We start from the raw sequence: 26,426 nt of genomic DNA, 5'->3' as shown, positions 1-26,426 counted from the left end.
CTCTGTTCGCCGCCGTTCTCGACGACAACCAGAGTCTCAGGGGCTACTATCTACACAGGGCACATCTAACATGTGCAGTACTATCACATATTATCTCACATACCTCAAAGCCTGTCAATAGACTTATAAAGGCTTAATGTAATCCACTTTTAGCGGACGAGATTCTCCCCATCACCGTACCCATCAGTGTACGGTGCTCTTCTAAGATGGCCGCTCGCCCCACCAACTCCCTCAGAACGTCCGACCGCACACCAGACGGTGTCGGACTCTTTCGTATGCTCTCTTCGTGAGCCGGACACTGGGGACTTTGGGGGTCTACGGGATTATCTTCTGGCCTCACCAGATCCGGAGAGGCCCTCTGCGACGACACTTCGGGGTCGCCCGCTTCAGGAGCGGAGGAGTCCGGGGGAGGCATTTCGCTCTCCATCATCTCTGGAAGAAGATCCCCCGAAGATGAGCTCATTTGAGAGGGGCTGAGGCCCGAACTGCAAGATAGATGCGGTGGTTATTTTCTCAGAGGAAAAAGATAGCATACCCTTACTATTAAAATATTTTGGATCACTTACAACTCGTTGGAGGGCTGATCCCCCCGCGGACTCTGTGCGGCGAAAACACCCCCCAAGGCAGGACCCTCAGTGGGAGACCTCTTCTCCCATTTGGAGCCTTCGGCTTTCGGATCCTCGGAAGCAGTCCTTTTCCTCCCCCGATCGTCCTCCTTCATGGAGACGCTCGTTCCCTCAGTTGGAGCGGATAGTGATGGGGCCCCGCGTCCGCCCGTATTATCTCCCTTAAGGATGGCAATGGGTCGGTTTTGGATCGGGTTGAACAATATTAAATCCATATCCATATCCATGAAGACAGTCTTTGTCCATCCACGAAAAAATCCATGGGTGATAAATTGTGTCCATGTCCAAACCCGATGGATATCCATATCCACTGGATATCCATTGGGTCCTCTCAAGAAATATAAATTACACATAACACAGTGTTAACATAAGCTCCTCCATTCTTCACCTTGTGGTGGGCTAGGCCTCAATTATGCTAAACATCAACTTATGGTAAATCAACATCCACTAACAAGCTAAGATCATTTAGTATTTTTCTAATAGTTGTGAATGATGAGTTATTTAACAAGGAGAGAAAAATAAGGGAAGGGGCATTGGAGTATGTTACAGAGGGGATTGAATGTCAACTAATAAAAGTTACGACGGAGATTGTGCAATTTCTTTTACATGTTTTAGATAACAAATTGTAAAATTACAGTGGGACATGTGACTGTGGGGTAGGGATAGCAGATTTTGGCCCATTAAGTCACACTATCGGGTCAGGTTTGGATATATCCACGGGTACAATATTATATCCATGCTCTACCCATGAGCAATCGGGTCGGGTTTGGGCGGCGTCCATGGACACAAAAGCATATCTAGACCCTATCCTTTCGGGTCGGATATCCATGGATATCCATGTCCATGGGTAAAATTGCCATCCTTAATCTCCCTCGGTATCTTCCTTCAAGGGCTCCGGGCAAGGTGCGACCTCGAGCATCTTCTCCAATACCAGATTTTCCAAACCCTCAGGGAGGGGGGCCAAACACCAAATCATCTTCGCCTTTGTTAGCCAGTCCTGTTCAAAAAGAGAACTCTCAGAAATAACTTCGAATAAAAGAAAGCGTGTTCGGCTAGGGGATTTCTTACTTGTTCGGCGGCGCGGTTACTGCTCAGGCACACGTCCTCGGTGATATCCGGACATTCCACTTGAGGTCCGAAGAATGACTTGTACATCTCCTCGTGCGTCAGGCCGAGGAAACTTTGAATGGCACGTGGTCCCTCTGGGTTGAACTCCCAGAAGCGCAGGGGCCGGCATTTGCAAGGCTGGACTTGACGAACCAGCATAACTTGTATTACCGCAACCAAATTAAAATCTCCCTTGAAGAGATCTCGGATGCGGCTTTGCAGTATAGGCACGTCCTTGGCTGGACCCCAGCTCAGACCCCTGCTAATCCATGACATCAGTTGTGGTGGGGGGCCCGGGCAGAAAGCGGGGGCAGCCGCCCGCTTGGCACTTCTGGGAGCCGTGACATAAAACCACTCCCGTTGCCATAATTCGGACACCTCTGGAAAGGAACCTTTCGGCCATGGAGCTCTGTCTACTACACAACCTTCTTCTTGTAGACGTTGTTGGGCCTCCAAGTGCAGAGGTTTGTAGGACAGTAGCAAATTTCCCTCAAGTGGATGACCTAAGGTTTATCAATCCGTAGGAGGCGTAGGATGAAGATGGTCTTTCTCAAGCAACCCTGCAACCAAATAACAAAGAGCCTCTTGTGTCCCCAACACACCCAATACAACGGTAAATTGTATAGGTGCACTAGTTCGGCAAAGAGATGGTGATACAGGTGCAATATGGATAGTAGATAATAGTTTTTGTAATCTGAAATAATAAAAACAGCAAGGTAGCAAGTGATAAAAGTGAGCATAAACGGTATTGCAATGCGTTGAAACAAGGCCTAGGGTTCATACTTTCGCTAGTGTAAGTTCCCTCAACAATACTAACATAATTGGATCACATAACTATCCCTCAACATGCAACAAAGAGTCACTCCAAAGTCACTAATAGCGGAGAACGAACGAAGAGATTATGGTAGGGTACGATGAAACCACCTCAAAGTTATTCTTTCCAATCAATCCATTGGGCTATTCCTATAAGTGTCACAAACAGCCCTAGAGTTCGTACTAGAATAACACCTTAAGACACGAATCAACCAAAACCCTAATGTCACCTAGATACTCCAATGTCACCTCAAGTATCTGTGGGTATGATTATACGATATGCATCACACAATCTCAATTCATCTATTCAACCAACACAGAGGACCTCAAAGAGTGCCCCAAAGTTCTACCGGATAATCACGACGAAAACGTGTGCCAACCCCTATGCATAAGTTCCCAATGTCACGAAACCCGCAAGTTGATCACCTCAACATACATCAAGTGGCACGTGGTATCCCATTGTCACCACAGATATCCACGGCAATACATACATCAAGTGTTCTCAAGTCTTTAAAGACTGAATCCGATAAGAATACTTCAAAGTGGAAACTCGATTCATTACAAGAGAGAAGAGGGGCGAAGAAACATCATAGGATCCAAATATAATAAAAAACCTCACGATACATCAAGATCGTATCATCTCAAGAACACGAGAGAGATAGAGAGAGAGATCAAACACATAGCTACTGGTACATACCCTTAGCCCCGAGGGAGAACTACTCCCTCCTCGTCATGGAGAGCACTGGGATGATGAAGATGGCCACCGGTGAGGGTTCCCCCCTCCGGCAGGGTGCTGGAACAGGGTCCCGATTTACTTTTGGTGGCTACGGGGGCTTCTGGCGGCGGAACTCCTGATCTATCTTGCGTTCCGGAAGTTTTAGGGTACGTGGAGTTATATAGGCGGAAGAAGTATGTCAGGGGAGCCACGAGGGCCCCACGAGGCAGGGGCGCACCCCCCCCACCCTCGTGGCTTCCTCGTTCCTTCCTTGACGTGGGGTCCAAGTCCATCGGGTGGCTTTCGTTCCAAAAATAACTTCTCTAGTTGATTTCGTTCCGTTTCGATTCCGTCTGATATTCCTTTATTCGAAACACTGAAATAGGCATAAAACAGAAAATCTGGGCTGGGCCTCTGGTTAACAGGTTAGTCCCAAAAGTGATATAAAAGTGGATAATAAAGCCCAATATTGCCCAAAACAGTAGATAACATAGCATGGAGCAATCAAAAATTATAGATACGTTGGAGACGTATCAAGCATCCCCAAGCTTAATTCCTGCTCGTCCTCGAGTAGGTAAATGATAAAAAAGATAATTTTTGATGTGGAATGCTAGTTGGCATAATTTCAATGTAATTCTTCTTACTTGTGATATGAATATTCAGATCCGAAAGATTCAAGGCAAAAGTTCATATTGACATAAAGATAATAATACTTCAAGCATACTAACTAAGCAATTATGTCTTCTCAAAATAACATGGCCAAAGAAAGTTCATACCTACAAAATCATATAGTTTAGTCATGCTCCATTTTCGTCACACAAGAATTCTCTCATCATGCACAACCCCGATGACAAGCCAAGCAATTTTTCATACTTTAGTAATCTCAAACTCATAAACTTTCACGCAGTACATGAGCGCGAGCCATGGATATAGCACTATGGGTGGAATAGAATAATGAGGGGGTTATGTGGAGAAGACAAAAAAGGAGAAAGTCTCACATCAACGATGCTAATCAGTGGGCTATGGAGATGCCCACCGATTGATGTTAATGCAAGGAGTAGGGATTGCCATGCAACGGACGCACCGGACGCACTAGAGTTATAAATGTATGAAAGCTCAACAAAATAAACTAGTGGGTGTGCATCCAACTTGCTTGCTCATGAAGACCTAGGGCACTTGAGGAGGCCCATTGTTGGAATATACAAGCCAAGTTCTATAATGAAAAATTCCCACTAGTATATGAAAGTGACAGAACAAGAGACTCTCTATCATAAAGATCATGGTGCTACTTTGAAGCACAAGTGTGGAAAAAGGATAGTAGCATTGTCCCTTTTATTATTTATTTATTTGGCCTTTTTTTGGCCTTCCTTTTTTATTTGGCCGTCCTTTTTTTATTTGGCATTTCTCTTTTTTTGGGACAATGCTCTATTGAATGATGATCATCACACTTCTATTTATTTACAACTCAATGATACAACTCGATACTAGAACAAAGATGAATCTATATGAATGCCTCCGGCGGTGTACCGGGATATGCAATGAATCAAGAGTGACAAGTATGAAAAAATTATGAACGGTGGCTTTGCCACAAATACTATGTCAACTACATGATCATGCTAAGCAATATGACAATGATGAATGTGTCATGATAAACTGTATGGTGGAAAGTTGCATGGCAATATATCTCGGAATGGCTATGGAAATGCCATAATAGGTAGGTATGGTGGCTGTTTTGAGGAAGATATAAGGAGGTTTATGTGTGACAGAGCGTATCATATCACGGGGTTTGGATGCACCGGCGAAGTTTGCACCAACTCTCGATGTGAGAAAGAGCAATGCACGGTACCGAAGAGGCTAGCAAGGATGGAAGGGTGAGAGTGCGTATAATCCATGGACTCAACTTTAGTCATAAAGAACTCATATACTTATTGCAAAAATCTACAAGTCATCAAAAACCTTTGCACTACGCGCATGCTCCTAGGGGGATAGATTGGTAGGAAAAGACCATCGCTCGTCCCCGACCGCCACTCATAAGGAGGACAATCAAATAACACCTCATGTTTCAAATTTGTTACACAACATTTACCATACGTGCATGCTACGGGACTTGGAAACTTCAACACAAGCATTTCTCAAATTCACAACTACTCAACTAGCACGAATTTGATATCACTACCTCCATATCTCAAAACAATCATCAAGCATCAAACTTTTCTTAGTATTCAACACACTCATAAAAATCCTTACAAATTTTTATGCTTAGCATATTAGGATTTTAAGCAAATTACCATGCTATTTAAGACTCTCAAAATAATATAAGTGAAGCATGAGAGTTCATCTATTTCTTCAAAATACAACTACCACCATGCTCTAAAAGATATAAGTGAAGCACTAGAGCAAACAACAAACTACTCCGAAAGATATAAGTGAAGGTCAATGAGTAGTCGAATAATTATGCAACTATGTGAAGACCCTCTAACATTTAATAATTTCAGATCTTGGTATTTTATTCAAACAGCAAGCAAAGCAAAATAAAATGACATCTAAGAATATCAAACATCATGTGAAGAAGCAAAAACTTAGGATCAACCGAAACTAACCGATAATTGTTGAAGAAGAAAGGTGGGATGCCAACCGGGTCATCCCCAAGCTTAGATGCTTGAGACTTCTTGAAATATTATCATGGGGTGCCTTGGGCATCCCCAAGCTTGAGTTTTTGTGTCACCTTAATTCCTCTCATATCACGGTCTCCCTAAATCTCAAAAGCTTCATCCACACAAAACTCAACAAGGACTCGTGAGATAAGTTAGTATAAACCATTGCAAAAACCTTATCATACTCTACTGTAGCAAATCACTAAAATTATTATTCAACATTGCATACTAAATGCCTCTGCATATTTAATAGTCCTATCCTCAAATAGAATCATTAAATAAGCAAACATATGCAAACAATGCAAACATAACAGCAATCTGCCTAAACAGGATAGTCTGTAAAGAATGCTGCAACATCCATACTTCCCTAGCTCCAAAAATTATGAAAGAAAATTCCCACTGTAGTAAATTTATTAGAGCTTAATATTCAAAAGGTTTCAACATTTTATCACATTCTGACTTTTCTAGGGAATTATTGCAACAGCGGTAAACTTTCTGTTTTCAAACAGCAACATGTATACTTGTAACATAGGCATAGTAAAGGCTATCAATGCCACTTTTATTGAAATAAAAGATGCAAAACATTGTTCTAAATAACATCAAGCAAATCCTAACAAAATAAATTGATGCTCCAAGCAAAACACATATCATGTGGCGAATAAAAATATAACTCCAAGTAAAGTTACCGATGAACGAAGACGAAAGAGGGGATGCCTTCCGGGGCATCCCCAAGCTTAGGATCTTGGCTATCCTTGAATATTACCTTGGGGTGCCTTGGGAATCCCCAATCTTAGGCTCTTTCCACTCCTTATTCCATATTCCATCGAATCCTTACCCAAAACTTGAAAACTTCACAACACAAAACTTAACAGAAAACTCGTAAGCTCCATTAGTACAAGAAAATAAATCACCACTTCAAGGTACTGTAATGAACTCATTATTTATTTATATTGGTGTTAAAACTAATTTATTCCAACTTATCTATGGTTTATAAACTATTTTACTAGCTATAGATTCATCAAAATAAATAAACAACACATGAAAAACAGAATCTGTCAAAAACAGAACAGTCTGTAGTAATCTGGATCAAACGTATACTTCTGGAACTCATAAAATTCTCAAATAAATTTCTGGACCTGAGGAATTTATCTATTAATCATCTGAAAAAATAATTAACTAAATATCACTCTCCAAATAAAAATGGCAGCAATTCTCGTGAGCGCTAAAGTTTCTGTTTTTTACAGCATGATCAACAAGACTTTCCCCAAGTCTTCCCAAAGGTTCTACTTGGCACAAACACTAATTAAAAGCATAAAACCACATCTAAGCAGAGGCTAGATGAATTATTTATTATTAAACAGTAACAAAAAGCAAGGAGCTAAAATAAAATTGGGTTGCCTCCCAACAAGCGCTATCGTTTAATGCCCCTAGCTAGGCATGATGATTTCAACGATGCTCACATAAAAGATAAGAATTGAAACATAAAGAGAGCATCATGAAGAATATTACTAACACATTTAAGTCTAACATACTTCATATGCATAGGGATTTTGTGAACAAACAACTTATGGGAGCAATAATCAACTTGCATAGGAAGGTAAAACAAGCATAACTTCAAAACTTTAAACACATAGAGAGGAAACTTGATATTATTGCAATTCCTACAAGCATATGTTCCTCCCTCATAATAATTTTCAGTAGCATCATGAATGAATTCAACAATATAACCAGCACCTACAGCATTCTTTTCATGATCTACAAGCATAGAAAATTTACTACTCTCCACATAAGCAAAATTCTTCTCATTCAGGATAGTGGAAGTACCATAAGAGACTTGGATACTATAAATTGGTTCCACATTAAAAGAGTAATGTTCAGAGAAGGGGTAATCATAATCATGCCAAGTTTTATAAATATAATCACTACTTTTTATAGCATATGTATCATCACAATAATTATCATAAGTAGGAGGCATGCTATCATCATTATAAACTTGCATATCAAAACTTGGGAGACTAAAAATATTATCTTCATTAATCATAGCTCCCCCAAGCTTGGCACAAACATTAATTGCAGCAAATATATTCTCAAATATGTCATCCTCATCAAACATAGCTTCCCCAAGCTTGGGCCTTTTCATATCATAAGCATAATCACTCTCATAATTAATAGTATGGATAGCACCAATAGTATAGCAATTATTATATTCTTCCAAGCAAGTGCCAAAAAGATTTTCAAGATCATAAGAAGTATCATTATCTTCCACAATTATATTTTCATGAGGCACAATAGTAATAGGAGCAACTTTATTTGGGAGAGATACCTTTTTACCTCTCTTCCTTTTTCTTTTCTTCTTCTTCACCACATCATGTGTGGGTTCAATCCTCTTTTTGGAGCTCCTTATTAATGAGATTGGTTGAATAGGAGGCTCCTCCTCGTTGCCTGATTCATCATAAGAAATAATAGGAGGATATTGGGAAGTCTCTTCCCTTTCATTAGTATTCTCTTCATCTTCTAATTGTTTTCTTTTTTTATGTAGTTGGCAATATAAGGATTATCAATGCAATTCACCGCCCAATACATATAAATTTTCTCTAGATCAAAATCAAGAACTCTATCAAGATTAAACTTTGGAATACCCTCAGTTATACGTTTCATTTCATCATAACCCAAAAGAAGGCTAAGCTCTTTATGATGCTCAAGGGTAATCAAATTATCACAATGTTTGGACACGACTTGATCATGAAATAAATAGCATTGGAGCTTTAAATGACCATGTTCATTGCAAAGTTCACACGGGGCACGGAAAATATTGAATCTTTCAGCACACTCATCTAGGCTTTCTTTTAATGATTTGGTTTCTAAGTACTTATGCCTCTTGCAATATCTATCTTCCCTATTTGGTGTGTACTTGCAAACCCAGTCTACTCCACAAAAATTGACATGTTTATAGGAGGCATTTTCATCATAACTAGTGCAATAATCATTAGTATTATGGATCTTCAAAGGATTGGTACTAACAACATTCCAATCATGTTCATCATTCAAATATTTAGTGCCAAACATTTCATAGATTTCTTCTTCTAGCACTTGAGCACAATTATCCTTTCCATCATACTCACGAAAGATATTAAAAAGGTGAAGCGTATGAGACAAACTCAATTCCATTTTTTGTGTAGTTTTCTTTTATAGACTAAACTAGTGATAAAACAAGAAAATAAAAGACTCGATTGCAAGATCTAAATATATACCTTCAAGCACTCACCTCCCTGGCAACAACGCCAGAAAAGAGCTTGATGTCTACTACACAACCTTCTTCTTGTAGACGTTGTTGGGCCTCCAAGTGCAGAGGTTTGTAGGACAGTAGCAAATTTCCCTCAAGTGGATGACCTAAGGTTTATCAATCCGTAGGAGGCGTAGGATGAAGATGGTCTTTCTCAAGCAACCCTGCAACCAAATAACAAAGAGCCTCTTGTGTCCCCAACACACCCAATACAACGGTAAATTGTATAGGTGCACTAGTTCGGCGAAGAGATGGTGATACAGGTGCAATATGGATAGTAGATAATAGTTTCTGTAATCTGAAATAATAAAAACAGCAAGGTGGAAAGTGATAAAAGTGAGCATAAACGGTATTGCAATGCGTTGAAACAAGGCCTAGGGTTCATACTTTCGCTAGTGTAAGTTCCCTCAACAATACTAACATAATTGGATCACATAACTATCCCTCAACATGCAACAAAGAGTCACTCCAAAGTCACTAATAGCGGAGAACGAACGAAGAGATTATGGTAGGGTATGAAACCACCTCAAAGTTATTCTTTCCAATCAATCCATTGGGCTATTCCTATAAGTGTCACAAACAGCCCTAGAGTTCGTACTAGAATAACACCTTAAGACACGAATCAACCAAAACCCTAATGTCACCTAGATACTCCAATGTCACCTCAAGTATCTGTGGGTATGATTATACGATATGCATCACACAATCTCAATTCATCTATTCAACCAACACAGAGGACCTCAAAGAGTGCCCCAAAGTTCTACCGGATAATCACGACGAAAACGTGTGCCAACCCCTATGCATAAGTTCCCAATGTCACGAAACCCGCAAGTTGATCACCTCAACATACATCAAGTGGCACGTGGTATCCCATTGTCACCACAGATATCCACGGCAATACATACATCAAGTGTTCTCAAGTCTTTAAAGACTGAATCCGATAAGAATACTTCAAAGTGGAAACTCGATTCATTACAAGAGAGAAGAGGGGCGAAGAAACATCATAGGATCCAAATATAATAAAAAACCTCACGATACATCAAGATCGTATCATCTCAAGAACACGAGAGAGATAGAGAGAGAGATCAAACACATAGCTACTGGTACATACCCTTAGCCCCGAGGGAGAACTACTCCCTCCTCGTCATGGAGAGCACTGGGATGATGAAGATGGCCACCGGTGAGGGTTCCCCCCTCCGGCAGGGTGCTGGAACAGGGTCCCGATTGACTTTTGGTGGCTACGGAGGCTTCTGGCGGCGGAACTCCTGATCTATCTTGCGTTCCAGAAGTTTTAGGGTACGTGGAGTTATATAGGCGGAAGAAGTACGTCAGGGGAGCCACGAGGCCCCCACGAGGCAGAGGGCGCGCCCTAGGGGGGTAGGCGCGCCCCCCATCCTCGTGGCTTCCTCGTTCCTTCCTTGACGTGGAGTCCAAGTCCATCGGGTGGCTTTCGTTCCAAAAATAACTTCTCTAGTTGATTTCGTTCTGTGTTGACTCCGTCTGATATTCCTTTTCTTCGAAACACTGATATAGGCATAAAACAGCAAATCTGGGCTGGGCCTCCGGTTAATAGGTTAGTCCCAAAAGTGATATAAAAGTGGATAATAAAGCCCAATATTGCCCAAAACAGTAGATAACATAGCATGGAGCAATCAAAAATTATAGATACGTTGGAGACGTATCAAGCTCCTGCCATCTTGCCTATTGATGCACCTCCGCATGCTGCATATTGCCCCTCGATCATCTTCGGTTGTACTTCAAAGGTCTTGAGCCACAGGCCGAAGTGAGGGGTCGCACGGAGGAAGGCCTCACACACGACAATAAATGTCGTGATGTGGAGAAAGGAGTCCGGAGCTAGATCATGGAAATCTAGCCCGTAATAGAACATCAAGCCCCTGACGAAGGGATCCAGAGTGAGGCCTAGACCTCGGAGGAAGTGGGAGACGAACACAACGTTCTCGTTGGGTTCAGGAGTAGGGACGACCTGCCCTCGAGCAGGCAGCCAATGCGAAACCTCGGCGGTCAGGTATCTGGCCTCCCTCAACTTCTTAATGTCCTCTTCCGTCACGGAGGAGGGCATCCATCGGCCTTGAAGGCTGGATCCGGACATGATTGAAGATCCGGAGCACCTAACCTCGGCTTTGGGTGTTAGAACTCGAGGCAGAGGAAGGGTTCGATTGAGCACGAGAGAGAAAAAGCAAAAACCCCATCCCTTTATAAAGAGGGTGAATATCAAGCGTCCTCTCCGTAGCCGTTTAGGACTTGCCTATAATCTAGGAGTCCTAGACACGGTTGGGTTACCTATGATCGTATTAATGAGAATCCCGTAATTAGGGGAACACGATCTCCGCTTCGGCAAGACGTGTCACGAAACCGCCTCGCGTTATGTGTGGAGTTGGTTAAAAGAAACGGTTCGAATAATCACCGGGCCTTGATGTAACGTCATGCTGCCAAAACAAGCCAGTAAATTAGATCTGGGAAAGCGTTATTCTCTCTGCGATGGAATGTGGAATTTATTTTGCAGGGTCGGACACTATCCTCGTATTCGACTTCTTCTGTCATGTATTCGAAGAAGGAACCCGCCTTGCAATGCCGAAGACAGTACTGCGCGCCGGACTCGTCGTCATTGAAGCCTGGTTCAGGGGCTACTGTGGGAGTCCTGGATTAGGGGGTCTCCGGACAGCCGGACTATCTCCATTGGCCGGACTGTTAGACTATGAAGATACAAGATTGAAGACTTCGTCTCGTGTCCGGATGGGACTCTACTTGGCGTGGAAGGCAAGCTAGGCAATACGTATATGGATATCTCCTCCTTTGTAACCGACCTTGTGTAACCCTAACCCTCTCCGGTGTCTATATAAACCGAAGGGTTTTAGTCCGTAGGACAACAATCACAACATACAATCATACCATAGGCTAGCTTCTAGGGTTTAGCCTCTCTGATCTCGTGGTAGATCTACTCTTGTAACACCCATATCTTCAATATTGATCAAGCAGGACGTAGGGTTTTACCTCCATCAAGAGGGCCCGAAGCTGGGTAAAACTCCGTGTCCCTTGCCTCCTGTTACCATCCGGCCTAGACGCACAGTTCGGGACCCCCTACCCGAGATCCGCCGGTTTTGACACCGACAGGGGCCTTCTGCGCCGCGACCTCCGCCATGAACATTGGATCGGCTTCCTCCTCCTCATAGCTCGGCTCTAGAGAACTTGGGGTCTGTGGCGCTGACCGCCGCTGCGATTTCTGCGCGGCGCTCCGGCGTCAGCATCTTGTAGTAAGTGATCTTGCGGCGCACCATGGCTTTCTGGCGAACTAGGGGACGCTTGATGCGGGCTAGGGGATCGAAAGGTGGGGGAATCGGCTGGAGATTTGGTGTGGTTTTAGGGCAGTGGCTGGCATAGGCCGAGCAGCGAAGGTTCTAGTGTGAATAGTGGTTCCAGTGACGACCGGTCAATCAGTTTTGACTGTACATCGCTGTTGTCGCGTTCGCGTTGCAGCCCGGCACGCTGGACCCTCCACGTCGCTCACCGAATGGAACGCGCTTCGTCTTGCGTTTTCGCTCGCTTGTGGGACCGCAGTTGAGAGCAAACCGACGTACCTCCCCCTCCCCCGCCCGCGTCATTTATTATACCACCACTCCCTCCATTTTATGCGGAGTAAATAAAAACAGAGGGAGTATACTACGGATGAGGATCCCCTGACGTGGCCGAACCCATTGAGTAACTGACATGCGGGGCCTGGCAAGCATGGGGTCCGCCAGTAAGTGACCGAAAGGGAGGGTAAGGCAGGGATACCTACGTCAGAGGATCCACTTCCACTATACTACTTTTACCAAATGTTAGAGTAACAATATGTGACATGCAACTTACACAAATGTTAGAGTAATAATATATGACATGCAACTTATACAAAGCATACAGGGTCTAATACGTTTTTCGAGGCTAACTTTGACCAAATGTTAGAGTAATAATATATGACATGCAACTTACACAAAGCATACAGTCAAATTCGTATGTGAAAGGAGTTTCCATTGATATAATTTTCACATTATACATCTCATGTACTATTAATCTTGTCAATAGTCAAATTGGAAACCATCTCGAGTACAAATCTAGGAGTACGTACGAATCTAACAATATTGATTGGCGTTGTTGAATGTTGATACCTTTTTGATCAAAGTAGATATACTTTGACTACACATAAAACTTATATGTAAACTAGAAAGGATAGGAGGGAGTATATTGTACGTTCAAAAACGAAACAAACATTGAATACCCTTTATATATGATTTGCGGATGCTATGATCACCGGTTCAAAATTTTGAATCCGCCTTAGGTATCACGTGCCCCCACTCGTTCCCTCTTGATTTCATCTCGGGGTCCGGAGATCTATTGAAAGAGGACTAGGGTGGGTACATGCGAATGATACTCGGCGGAATGTTCAAATGAGGCATGCGGGAGGATGGACTCAACTGGAGGGCGACATGATCGATGGAGAAGAGGGTTGGAGAGGAATGAGAAATAAGCAAACGCCACATGATTATACTTGAACGGCTCAAATAAACAATAAGTTGTCTCGCTTGGCCTACATAGTGAAAGGCCTAATGCGCAACACGGAGCACTGACGCTCGAATACGGCCGGGAAAACAGGGAAACGGACATGTGGGGCACACCCATCGGGACGACGTAGCGCAGACTAGTCCAATGGAGGAGCTGGCCCACGACCTCCTCGCTGCCGACAATCGTTCATGTGGGTCATTGGGTCCAACAACGGGGCGCGGCTCCAGGACCGCCTCTGGACACGACGGCCGCGGTGAGCGACACGCTCAAATCGTCGCTAGACACGGTCGGTTTCAGTTTGCTGAGGGTGGCGTTAGTGTTGTGGCACGACCAACGGTATGTTTGGTTTGTGCCCAAGGTTGCCCCATCAAAGCATTGGGTAGCCAAAAATTTTGTTGAGGTATTGGTTGCCCATGATTTGGCCGACATTGGCAAGAAAAATGAACTTGAGTTGGCTAGAGTTCATTGGCATGCCAAAGAAATGGCAACCGTCCAAACAAAGACCAATCTTTGGGTCATGACCAAAATTTTGGTTGAGGTATTGGTTGCCCATGATTTGGCCGACATTGGCAAGAAAAATAAACTAGAGTTGGCTAGAGTTCATTGGCATGCCAAAAAAATGGCAACCATCCAACAAAGACCAATCTTTTGGTCATGACCAAAATTTTGGCAAGGAGCACTTTGGCCACAATCCAAACACACCCCAACACCCGGCTCGTCGAGGATGCACGGGCGCCGCGACGCGTCCGCAGAGTGGTGTAGCAAGGCCAACTGCATCCTCTGGACCCGAGACCATGCCAGGTCGTCTTGCTTTTCCAATGACATGCGGGGATCGCATGTGAGCAAAGGGCATCTCCAACGTTGCCACGACCGCAGCTGACTACCCTGGCACACCAAAACCCTCGTCCCTCGCACCGTCGTGCGGTGCGTTCCCAGCCGGCGCTAGCTGCCTGCATTCATGCCGTCCGTTCGTATGTCGTCATTAAGAGGCTCGGTGCCCGCGGAACCAACTCTAGCGACTTAATGACACACCCGGACGCTTGGCCTCACCGGAATGCGCTACTTAAAGCGGCAACGCCCAGCTAACCTCCACACCATAGCGCACCATCCTCCTGCCTGGAACCACATCCGCCATGACCGCAAGCGTGAACGCTCTGCGGGAGAGCTTGTCTTCGGGGATGGAGCTCGAGGTCGCCTCCCTCGCTCAAGTCGCCGCACAAGCGGTGGCCGCGCTGGCGGCCGACGACGGGAGCACCGTCAGCCACGCGTCCTACTTGTCGCCGTCCAACGTCCGGCACCGCCGAGGTCGGGGAATCCTCCGAGGATGAGTAGGGCATGGGAGGCGGCAGGGCATGGTGTGCCAACTGGCCGGTCCGTCTCCCGTGTTCTACTTTTCCTCGCCGGAGACCGCACCTTCACTTCACGGGTCATGAACCCCGCCCCCGTAGATGGAGATCACAGATGGAGGACGTCGGTCGCCGCCATAGAATAGGTTTAGGGTCGGGTTTCTTTTATTTTTTTTGTCCTATAAAAGTTTGAAATGTAATGAAAATCTGCCGTGTTTACATTAATCTCGGCTGGTGTATATGAACTTTCACAATAATATACATATTGTAGGAGTACTAGCAAGATGCTCGTGCGTTGCATGGAAGATAAAGATCTTGTGGGAGAAAAGGATGAACGAGGGAAAGCCTTATCTGCAAATGTGGAGAGGAGTGCGGGTAAATTGTCATAGTTTCTTTCCTATCCATTAGATATAGATCGGACAGCCTATATTGTAGGATCGGACACATCTTTCTACATCTACAGGAACCTATGAAAGGGTTAACGTAAATTGCCTCTCTCTCTCCTCCCCTGATTTTCATGGTGGTGGGCCCCTCCCTCCCCCCAATCTACAATCAACAGCTCACACGTTTCACATTGCGTTAATTACGTAACTGGGATTATGTAGGTGTAGCATTACTCGTCCTAAAAAACCCAACTAAGCCAACCTCCCAGCATATCACGTGGGAAAAGACCCGGCCACGCCGTTTCAGTCGGGATTACCGGATTACTAGTAGTAGTATCGATGGATCGTGTGAAGCAACATATTTTTTAGGGGGCGAAGCACCTAGTTTAAAAGGAAAAAATGTGGTACACTCACAGCACTCCTGTCGCGGTCGCATTGCACCCCACACACGTTCGGTCCTGCACACGGCTCACGCAAACGGAACGCGCTTCGGCTTGCCTCTTCACTGACACGTGGGACTGCACTTGGAGAAACCGACCATGCGCCAAACTCCCCCCACCCACCGCGCGAAAATCCTCCCCCCCCCACACACCCAAAAATTCCCCCCAAATCCGATTCAACCGCCCTTCGGCCAACTAGCCAATAATATTCCCCAAACCCCCCTCCCCCCTGTCCCCCTCCACTCCATTCGCTCCGCTAAAGACGCCCTCCCCGCCGCGCTGATACGTCGGCGCCGCGGTTCGGCAATCCTCTCACTCCCACAGTACGCTCTCGTAGACTGCCGTCCTCTAGCCGCGCCCCCACCTCTGGCTATGTTCTTTTGGAGGCGCACGGCGGTCAGCACCGCCACCGCTGGCGACGTTCATGTGGAGACGCACGGCGGTCAGCTTCTCCCACGGTACGCGCATTCTAGACTGAGGCCCCATTCATGTCGGTGTAGCGCTGAATGTTAGCTGATAATCGCTGTTAATCTCATTATTTGCCGAAGTAGTTTACTGTCAATATGCTCTGCTTAAGAAGCTTCCTTGCCCTGTTCTGCACTCAATCTGCTTAGCTGAGATGGCATGCCAAGGCCGATTAGTTGCCATGGTCTAGTAGCCAATCTGTTAGCTGAAATAGCTCGACACCGTTTTATACTCGATCGTTGTTGCTGCGATGGCCTTCGATAGTGCGATGGCTGTGTGCTCGGCCTCATTGACTGCTGAAACAGCCTGCCATAATTTGGCACTCAAATCTGTTTGCTGAATTAGCTTTACATATATTTCGTTACTTAGATCTGCTCGCCAAAATATCTTGCCATAGCTTTAGACATCGACCTATGTATTTTTTTTCTGGACTTCATAAAAATGCATATATGTTTTTCCTGTAATATCTAGTAGAAGAACTAATGTGTATGTCTAACAGATGGAAAAGACTTGGATAACTTCTGCTCGAAGATTCTCCGCTGCATATGTCAAGGGGGTTGAAAACTTCATGAACTTTATCAGAGCTGAGTACGGTGGTCCGAAATCAGATGTGCTCTGCCCGTGTACCAGTTGTATGAATTCAGTTACAAGACCCCAGTCAACTGTGCAAAATCATCTACACTTGTATGGGATGTCGGTCACATATACTAGGTGGGTTCATCATGGTGAAGCTGTGAATGTCAATGTTATTGACTACGTGGAAGCAGCAGATCACCATCTTGATCTGCCTGATGCTCAGGTGGAAGAGGAGGAGGTGGTGGTGGTGGCGGAGCCAGTGAGTTTGACCAACATTGAAACAATGCTACGAAATCCTCATGCATTCCATGAACTTTCACCTGTAGAAGAAAAACGGTGGGCCCGCATGTTGGAACAATGCAACGTTGCTGTCACCCCAGGAAATAAGCTGCCAGTATTCTCAGCTATGGTCACCTTTCTTCCGGTCAAGACATCTGACCGGATGACCAACAAATCATTTGATGCGATGTTGGCTGCTTTCCGTGAATCTTTCCCAGATGCGTCTGAGCTGCCACACACCTACAGTAAAATGAAGAATTTCCTTCATGCAGTTGGAATTGGATATGATATGATCCATGTTTGTAAGAATAATTGTGTTCTGTTCCGGAAGGATTATGCCAACTTAAGTGAATGGCCGAAATGCAAATCATCAAGATGGAAAGATGGCGATGCTGTGAAGAGGATTCCTCATAATGTTCTGAGACATTTTCCAATTACACCAAGATTGCAGAGGTTGTTTCATGATGCTGAAACAAGAGAGGATGTACTGTGGCATTCTAGGAACCAGGAGTACAGAGATTAGAATGTAATGAGCCATCCATCTCATGGTAGTGAGTGGAAAAGCTTCAATGATAAACACAAAGAGTTTGCTGCTGACCCGAGAAACATTAGACTTGGCTTAGCTTCAGATGGATTTAACCCATTTGGCCACCAGAGCGCCACATATAGCATGTGGCCAGTGCTTGTTATCCCTTACAACATGCCTACAAATGTCTGCACCGAAGAATCAAACTACATGATGGCCTTGCTCATCCCAGGTCCAAAAAGTCCTGGAAAGGATTTTGATTTGTTCATGGAGCCTCTTGTGGAGGAACTTCAACAGCTATGGAAGGGTGTTCTCACTCGAGACCTATATAGCAGCCACCAGCTGATTTCTTTCTACGTGTTGTTATAATTTGGTGCATCCATGATTATCCGGCTTTGGGCACTATGTCAGGGCGAACGACACATGGTTACAATGCATGTGTTCGCTGTGACAGGAATCCGCTGTCATACGCAATACTTAGCAAGATCTATTACATTGGACATCGTCGTTTCCTTGCCAAGGACAAGCCGCATCCTAGAAAATACAAAAGACATGTGTTCAATGCAAAGCATGAAAACTGTGATGCGCCAAAGAGGCTCACCGCCGATGAGTTGCAAGTGGAATTAGAGAAGGTCAGGAATATTACACCAGGAAATCATCCTGGTAATGGTAGCAGGAAAAGGAAGTGTGGCAGGGTAGAAGAGAGATTATTGTTTACCCGCAGGTCCACTTTGTGGGACTTGGAGTATTGGAAAGATTTGGATCTAAGGCATAATCTTGATGTGATGCACATCGAGAAAAATATATGTGACAGCATTATCGGCACACTTCTTAATATTGAAGGCAAGACGAAAGATACCTTAAAATCTAGGATTGATTTGACACACCTGGGTATCAGAAAGGATTTGCAGGTGCAAGATGAAGGTAAACCACGGGATATGGCACCAGCTGTGTACATCTTGGACAAGGTAAAAAGAAAAGAATTCTGCGAGGTCCTGTCACGTGTGAGATTCCCACATGGATTTGCTTCCAACCCTGAAAGGAGAGTCAGTGCAGATATGTATGACAAAGAGACAACTGAAACGTATGCTAACATAACAGACATTATTCAGTTGCAGTATATCTCCAGTTTCGGGGATCATCGGTGTGTGGTTCTGTTGTGCTGTCGTTGGTATAACCTGTTTTCCAGGATCGCAAAACCCAGAGCTGATGATTATTTCAAATCCATCAATGTCAAGGCGGCGTACGAGACCAACGAGCCTTTTATTTTGGCAAATCAAGCAACACAGATATTTTTCTTGGAAGACACATTTTCACGTAGCGATGACTGGAGAGTATTGCAAAGTTTGAGCAGAGGAATTCGTTTAATGAAGTTGCACAACAAGATGATGCTTACACTGCTCCTGATGTACAAGATAGCACAGATGTTCCTAATATCTTTGAGAACCATCACGTCAATGACGCCGGCGAAAAGATTGCCTGTCGTGCTATGGACATACAAGAGTTGATCAAGAAGAAGCCAACGTTCGAGGACGTTGAGGACGAAGAAGAAGATGACACCGTGCGGAATTACGATTCAGACTGATACGCATGGCGAAGATGTTGACGCTGCTGCTGCGGATGATGATTACATTGTTTTTGTCGTATTTGCCTGTCAGAAGACGTTTTTTTTATCTACTACGTGAAATTGTGTTTGCTATGACAACTGAAACCTAATGAACATGTTGTTTAGTATTTTGCTGTGAGAACATCACTTATTATGTATGCTGATTTGTATTTGGTGATTGTATGACAACTAAAACATGATGACATTGTTGTTTAGTTGTACTCATATTTGGCTATGAAACTTGAATTTGGTTACATAGCTTGTTGTTGGACTGCAATTTGCTCGACGTCTTCAAATGAGAACAAAGCTGACCCGACAGGGCCTTTGCTATTTATTTATTTATATCAGCAAAAGGGGATACCCCCTGATTTCTGTTAATAGAGATCATTAGACGTTCACAACACTACACCCAGCCTGCTACACAGGTTTCATTCATTACTAGTTTCAGCAAAGTGCTCATGTCGTAGCCACTGAATACATCACGAGTGCTACATACACTACAAATAAAGAGACAATCATCCTACAGAGCACATCGATTTTGCCCATTATCTTCACAAGCTCTTTCATCTCCTCATTGCTGTCAAGGCCGTTCAGCAGCTGTTGCTTGGCCATGATCAGAGGAACTGCATCTTTAAGCTTCTGCTCTACATCTTCCTCTTCTGCCGTTCCTTCAGTTACTTGTCCAACACCCCAACCTGCTGGTATTGGGATTCCTCGGCTAACCAAATAATCAACGTAGTTGCATTCCCCCACATCAGCAACTTCCCAGAAATACAAATCACACGAATCTTCCCTTTTCTGCACGAATCAAATTGGTAGATCATCAACCAAACTATTAAAAAAATCAGCAACTGAAAGTAGAAGAACAACACTTAAACATATTATTACCCCATGATTCGGGCATTTGTAGAAGACTCGGTCAGGGTTGCAGATTGTGGTTGAGACGCGACAGATGACTCTCCGTGATTTGCAGCAGTGGCACCACACCAACGGCAGCGGGTTGTGATGAGCAATCGGCTGCGGTGCATGTGCCGGCGAGGGTATGATGAGACCCATAGGCGATGGTACGGGTTGCGACTTGGTGCATATCTAGTTGTTGCCTGCTGAAGAGCAGGTGGATGAGCAACCAGCGGACATGGTTGCTGCAGCCAGAGCTTCTGATGCTAGGCAGAGTAAGTAGAGAAGAGGAGAAGTGAACGTTGGATATCTCAGTTTCATTACTTGCAGAGTAGCATAGCACAATATATAGTCATAGTTTAGGTTTGGATTCAAACCAGCTACAGGGGCACGTCTTTCTTTTTTCTAAAACTCGGCAACGTCTCATTACTGGTACACTAGCTTGTTCTGTACGCCTTCGCAAGTCTTTGATTTTCTTTCCCTTTTTTTGCGAGGAAGGAAGGAGGACAAAATTGAGAGTTCCTTGGACTCGAACCCAAGACCTCTCGGTTGAAAACCAAGGGTGCTAGTCACTTATGTGGCGAACGTTCCCTGTGAGGAGGACGGCAGACGAACGCATTTTCCTCGCAGTTTTCTTCCTATATATAAAAAAGTATGCTACTTGGTGTCCGCTTAGTCAACAAAACGATTGTGCCAACCTTGACCGTTGGATTGACATTCAACGTCTGTCGCATTTCTTCAGTCTCTTCTTCCTCGAGCCGCCAAAGCCAAACCAGCGCCGGCGGGACCGCCTGCTCCCGCCTCCCACGGCTGGCTGTGATCTGCCCCGGCTCCTGTTCGTTCCCGTCCGAGGCCTCACCATCGTCCTCCGCCTTGGTTCGCTCACCGCGGCGCCGCCCTCCGGTGTTGTGAACATGGTCAACAACCGAGAGGAATAAGGAGATGACTGTACATGGTGAGGATGACAGTAGGGACCCAGCAGCGCGCGCAGTAATTTTGTTTTTTCGGGACGGAGAAGGGTATCAACTGGGTTGTGCGGGACCCGTGGCCCGTCTAGCCCAGGCTTTCATTTCATATGTTTAGCACATGGCCAGCCTAGTTTGTTTTTTCCTTTCGGAAAATTGCTTGCCAGCTATTTTGTTTCTTGCAGAATAACCAACGTAGGCCTACTTGCTTTTCTACGCCCTGCTGGGCCGGAAATCTTTCAAGACGAGGAGGGATGCATTTTGCCCAGAAAATGGGCTATAAGTAATAATAAATGGGTTGTAAAATGAAAAAATACAGCAAACAAACAATTAGTTCCAAAATACTGTTTTCTTTCGGATTTTGATATTTTAAATTTCATTGTTTTTGTGCGGGTAAAATTTCATTGAATTTAAATTAAGGTATATTTAGATTTAAAATTAATTTGAATCTGGCTAGAAATTTCGGGCTGTATGCTGTTTGGGACAGATTTGGAGGCTGACTTGTGGGTCTACTAGGTTGACGTGTACTTTGGCTTTGTCAACTTAGTCCACAAACGATTCTAGCAGCAGTGACCGTTGGATGTTAATCCAACGGCCGTGCTGCTTCTTCAATATCTGATCTTCTTGCTCCAGCCGCCCAAACCAGCTCCGGTGGGACTGCTGCTCCCGCCTCCCGTGGTCGGCTGTGCTACCGCACAGGCCGCACCGCCCCACCCTACTTCATTGCTGGCGAGGCCATTCCTCTACTCACCCACACCTCCTGTTATTTTCCGGCGACGGCAGCCGGACTAGTAAACCCTCGTACTCCCCACCGTGTGGGCAACCATTGCCGAGTCTTCCCCGGCTCCGTGTCGTTCCCTTCCTAGGCCTCGCCGTCGTCCACCGCCATGGTGCTCTCGGCGCGGCCTGGTCAACTTGGTCAACGAACGACATCCATCGGTCGTGGACTGTACGCGCAAAATAATGATTCCTCCACCTGACAGCTGGGACCCACCGGAAGGACCTCTGTATTTCGCGAAAAAAACGTTCCCCCGCTGACATGTCGGACCCACTAGCTATATCTTCGCACGCAAGGAAGTGCCTCCTTATTACGCACAAAAAAATGAATACCCCCTGCTAGCTAGGACCCACCTAGTGGGAGGATGACTTGTGGGCCAACAAAGTTGACGAGGACGGAGGGCTTTGTCAACTTAGTCAATATGAACGATTCTAGCTCCAGTGACCGTACGATGTCCATCCAACGGCCGTAGTTCTTCTTCAACCTCTGGTCTTCTTGCTCCAGCCGCCCAAAGCAGCGCCGGTCGTGCTGCATGCTCTTGCCTCCCATGGCCGGCTGTGCTGACGCGGAGGCCTCACCGCCCCCTACTATTCCCACCGTTGGCCAGGCCCTGCGGCGACGGCAGCCTCACACCGCAGCCGAACCAGTGAACCCTTGTACTCTTCGCGCGGGTTTCCGCTGCCGCGTCTTCCCCGGCTCCGCGTCGTCCCCTTCCTAGGCCTCGCCGTCGTCCACCGCCGTGGTGCTCTCCGCGCGGCGTGGTCAACGTGGTCAAGGAACGACTTCCATCAAAAGAGTACTGTACGTGGAGAGGCCGACAGCTGGGTCCACGGCCACAGCCCAGTTTTTTATGATTTGCCAAGTAAGTCACTTTGTCAGGCCTATTGGGCTGCAAATCTTTCAAGACAAGGAGAGCTTTCATTCGGCTGGCCGAGAAAATGGCCCATCAGTAACGAGAAATGGGTTGTACATTTTTAAAACACATCAAACCGGCAATTAGTTTCAAATATCTTTTTTTCATTTCAAGATTTTAAATTATATTAATTTTTATGCGTGGAAAATTTGTGGATTTTATATTGATATACATTTATTTTTAAAATCAGTTTGAATGTGAGTCAAAATTTCAAGATTAAAAACAGTTCGGACCGCACCGAAATATGCAAAATTTCGTATAATTTTTTAACCATGGCCACAATTTGGGCTGTAATGCTAACAAAAAGAATATGGGCTCCAAAAAAACCTTAAGAATTAGCAAATGGGCTGAAAATTATTAGAAATAATGGCAGATGGGCTGCTGTTTTCCACAGATTTAAGGCTTTCCTAAAAAAAGGTTGACGCACAAGCAGTGACTGTTGGATGTCCATCCAACGGCCGTCATGCTTCTTCAATCTCTGCTCTTCCTGCTCCAGCCGCTCAAACAAGCGCCGGCGGGACTGCCTGCTCCCTCCTCCCCGCGGCCGGCTGTGCTGCCGCGCAGGCCTCACCGCCCCACCATAGTCCCATCGCTGGCCTAGCCATCCCTCTACTCACCCACACCTGCGGTTATTCTCCGGCGACGGCAGACGAACCAGTAAACCCTCGTACAGTCATACTCCCCTCCGCGTGGGAAACAACTGCAGAGTCTTCCCTGACTCCGTGTCGTTCCCTTCCTAGGCCTCGCCGTCGTCCACCGCCCTGGTGCTCTCGGCGCGGCCTGGTCAACATGGTCAACGACCGACATGCATCCGCACGCAAGGAAATGCCTCCTTATTACGCGCAAAATAATGATTCCTCCACCTGACATCAGGGACCCACCAAAAGGGCCTCTGTATTTCGCGAAAAAAACGTTACCGCCGCTGATAGCTCGGACCCACCAGCTATATCTTCGCACGCAAGGAAGTGCCTCCTTATTACGCACAAAAAACATGAATACTCCCCCTGTTAGCTGGGACCCAGTATAGTGGCAGGCTGACTTGTGAGCCTACTAAGTTGACGGGGATGAAGGGCTTTGTCAACTTAGTCAATATGCATGATTCTAGCTCCAGTGACCGTACGATGTCCATCCAACGACCGTAGTGCTTCTTCAACCTCTGGTCTTCTTGCTCCAGCCGCCCAAACCAGCACCGGTCGTGCCTCGTGCTCCTGCCTCCCGTGGCCGGTTGCGATGTGGCGGAGGCCTCACCGCACCCTACTACTCCCACCGCTGGCCAGGCCATCCCTCTACTCACCCACACCCCCTGTTACTCTGCGGTGATGGCAGCCTCACACCGCAGCGAACCAGTGCCCTCGTACTCCTCTACGCGTGGGCATCCACTGCCGTGTCTTCCCCGGCTCCGCGCCGTCCCCTTCCTAGGCCTCGCCGTCGTCTACTGCCCTGGTGCTCTCGGCGCGGCGTGGTCAACGTGGTCAAGGAACGCCTTCCACCGGACGTGGACTGTACGTGGAGAGGCTGACAGCTGGGTCCACGGCCGCGGCAAGGAAGTGCCTCCTTATTACGTGCAAAATAATTATTTCTCCACCTGACAGCGGGGACCCACCGGACAGGCCACCATATTTAGCCCCCTGACTGTTGGGACCCACCAGCTACATCTTCGCAGGCAAGGAAGTGCCTGACAGTCGGGACCCACCTGGTCGAAGCGTACGTAGCGTTGTCATTCTGGTCGCGAACGTGTACGTACATACTGGTCGTTGTAGAGGCGCGCACGTGTCGTAGTAGAGGCACGCACGTGTCATAGTAGAGGCGCGCACGTAGCATGTACACATACGTACAGCGGCCAGGGTGCAAGAAAGAAAATACGGCCACGTATGTGTACATACGGGCGGGGTCTCGAACGCCTACTCGCGCATACGTACGGCCAGGGCTCATGTACATTGCTGGGTCGGAACGGAGAAACAACGTCATCGTCGTGTTCATGGGGAGGCAACGGAATGCATCGTGTTCATGGGGAGGCAACGGAATGCGTCGTGTTCATCGGGAGGGCTTGGACGGAAGAGGCGATGGAAACGAGGCCTGGCGTACCGCAGAACGGAGGAAACGGCCTTGTGTTCAACCGGCCACGTTCGAAATGGGATCCTGTTCATCGGGAGGGGTCTGGCGTACCGCAAAACGGAGGAAATGGACCTCCTACGGTCGAAACGGGGGTCCTGTTGATCGGGAGGGGTGTGGCGTACCGCAAAACGGAGGAAACGGACTTGTGTTGGAGCACTACGGTCGAAACGGGAGTCCTGTTCATCGGGAGGGGTGTGGCTTACCGCAAAACGGGACTCCACGGGATATTGTTCATCTCCACCATCGACCTCCTCTAGCCTCCACGGGCTCCTGTTCATCCAGCCTCCATGGGCTCCTGTTCATCCAGCCTCCACCGCGCGCTACTCCACCGGCTACTGTTCAACCACCCCTCCACCGTCTACTGTCCATCCAGCCCTCCACACCACGGGGTCCTGTTCAACCACCCCTCCACGGGCACCCCTCCATCGTCTACTGTTCATCCAGCCCTCCACACCACGGGGTCTGATACGTCTCCAACGTATCTATAATTTTTGATTGCTCCATGCTATATTATCTACTTTTTTGGACTATATTGGGCTTTATTTTCCACTTTTATATTATTTTTGGGACTAACCTATTAACCGGAGGCCCGGCCCAGAATTGCTGTTTTTTGCCTATTTCAGTGTTTCAGATAAACGGAATATCAAACGGAGTCCAAACGGAATAAAATCTTCGGGAACGTGATTTTCTCACCGAACGTGATCCAGGAGACTTGGACCCTGCTCCAAGGAACAAAAGAGGCGGTCATGAGGGTGGGGGCGCCCCCCCTCCTCGTGGGCCCCTCGTTGCTCCTCCGGCGTACTTCTTCCTCCTATATATACACACGTACCCCCAAACGATCAGAAGAGGAGCCAAAAACCTAATTCCACCGCCGCAACTTTCTGTATCCACGAGATCCCATCTTGGGGCCTGTTCCAGAGCTCCGCCGGAAGAGGGCCGTCATCACGGAGGGCTTCTACATCATCCTAGCCCCTCCGATGAAATGTGAGTAGTTTACCTCAGACCTTCGGGTCCATAGTTAGTAGCTAGATGGCTTATTCTCTCTCTTTGAATCTCAATACCAATTTCTCCCCCTCTCTTGTGGAGATCTATTCGATGTAATCTTCTTTTTGCGGTGTGTTTGTTGAGACCGATGAATTGTGGGTTTATGATCAAGTCTATCTATGAATAATATTTGAATCTTCTCTGAATTCTTTTATGTATGATAGGTTATCTTTGCAAGTCTCTTCGAATTATCCGGTTGGTTTGGCCAACTAGATTGGTAGTTCTTGCCATGGGAGAAGTGCTTAGCTTTGGGTTCGATCTTGCGGTGTCATTACCCAGTGACAGAAGAGGCAGCAAGGCACGTATTGTATCATTGCCATCGAGGATAACAAGATGGG

The sequence above is a fragment of the Triticum urartu genome, chromosome 7, assembly GCF_003073215.2.
Source record: "Triticum urartu cultivar G1812 chromosome 7, Tu2.1, whole genome shotgun sequence".
Classification (NCBI taxonomy): Eukaryota; Viridiplantae; Streptophyta; class Magnoliopsida; order Poales; family Poaceae; genus Triticum; species Triticum urartu.
This window is presented reverse-complemented; position numbering follows the sequence as displayed.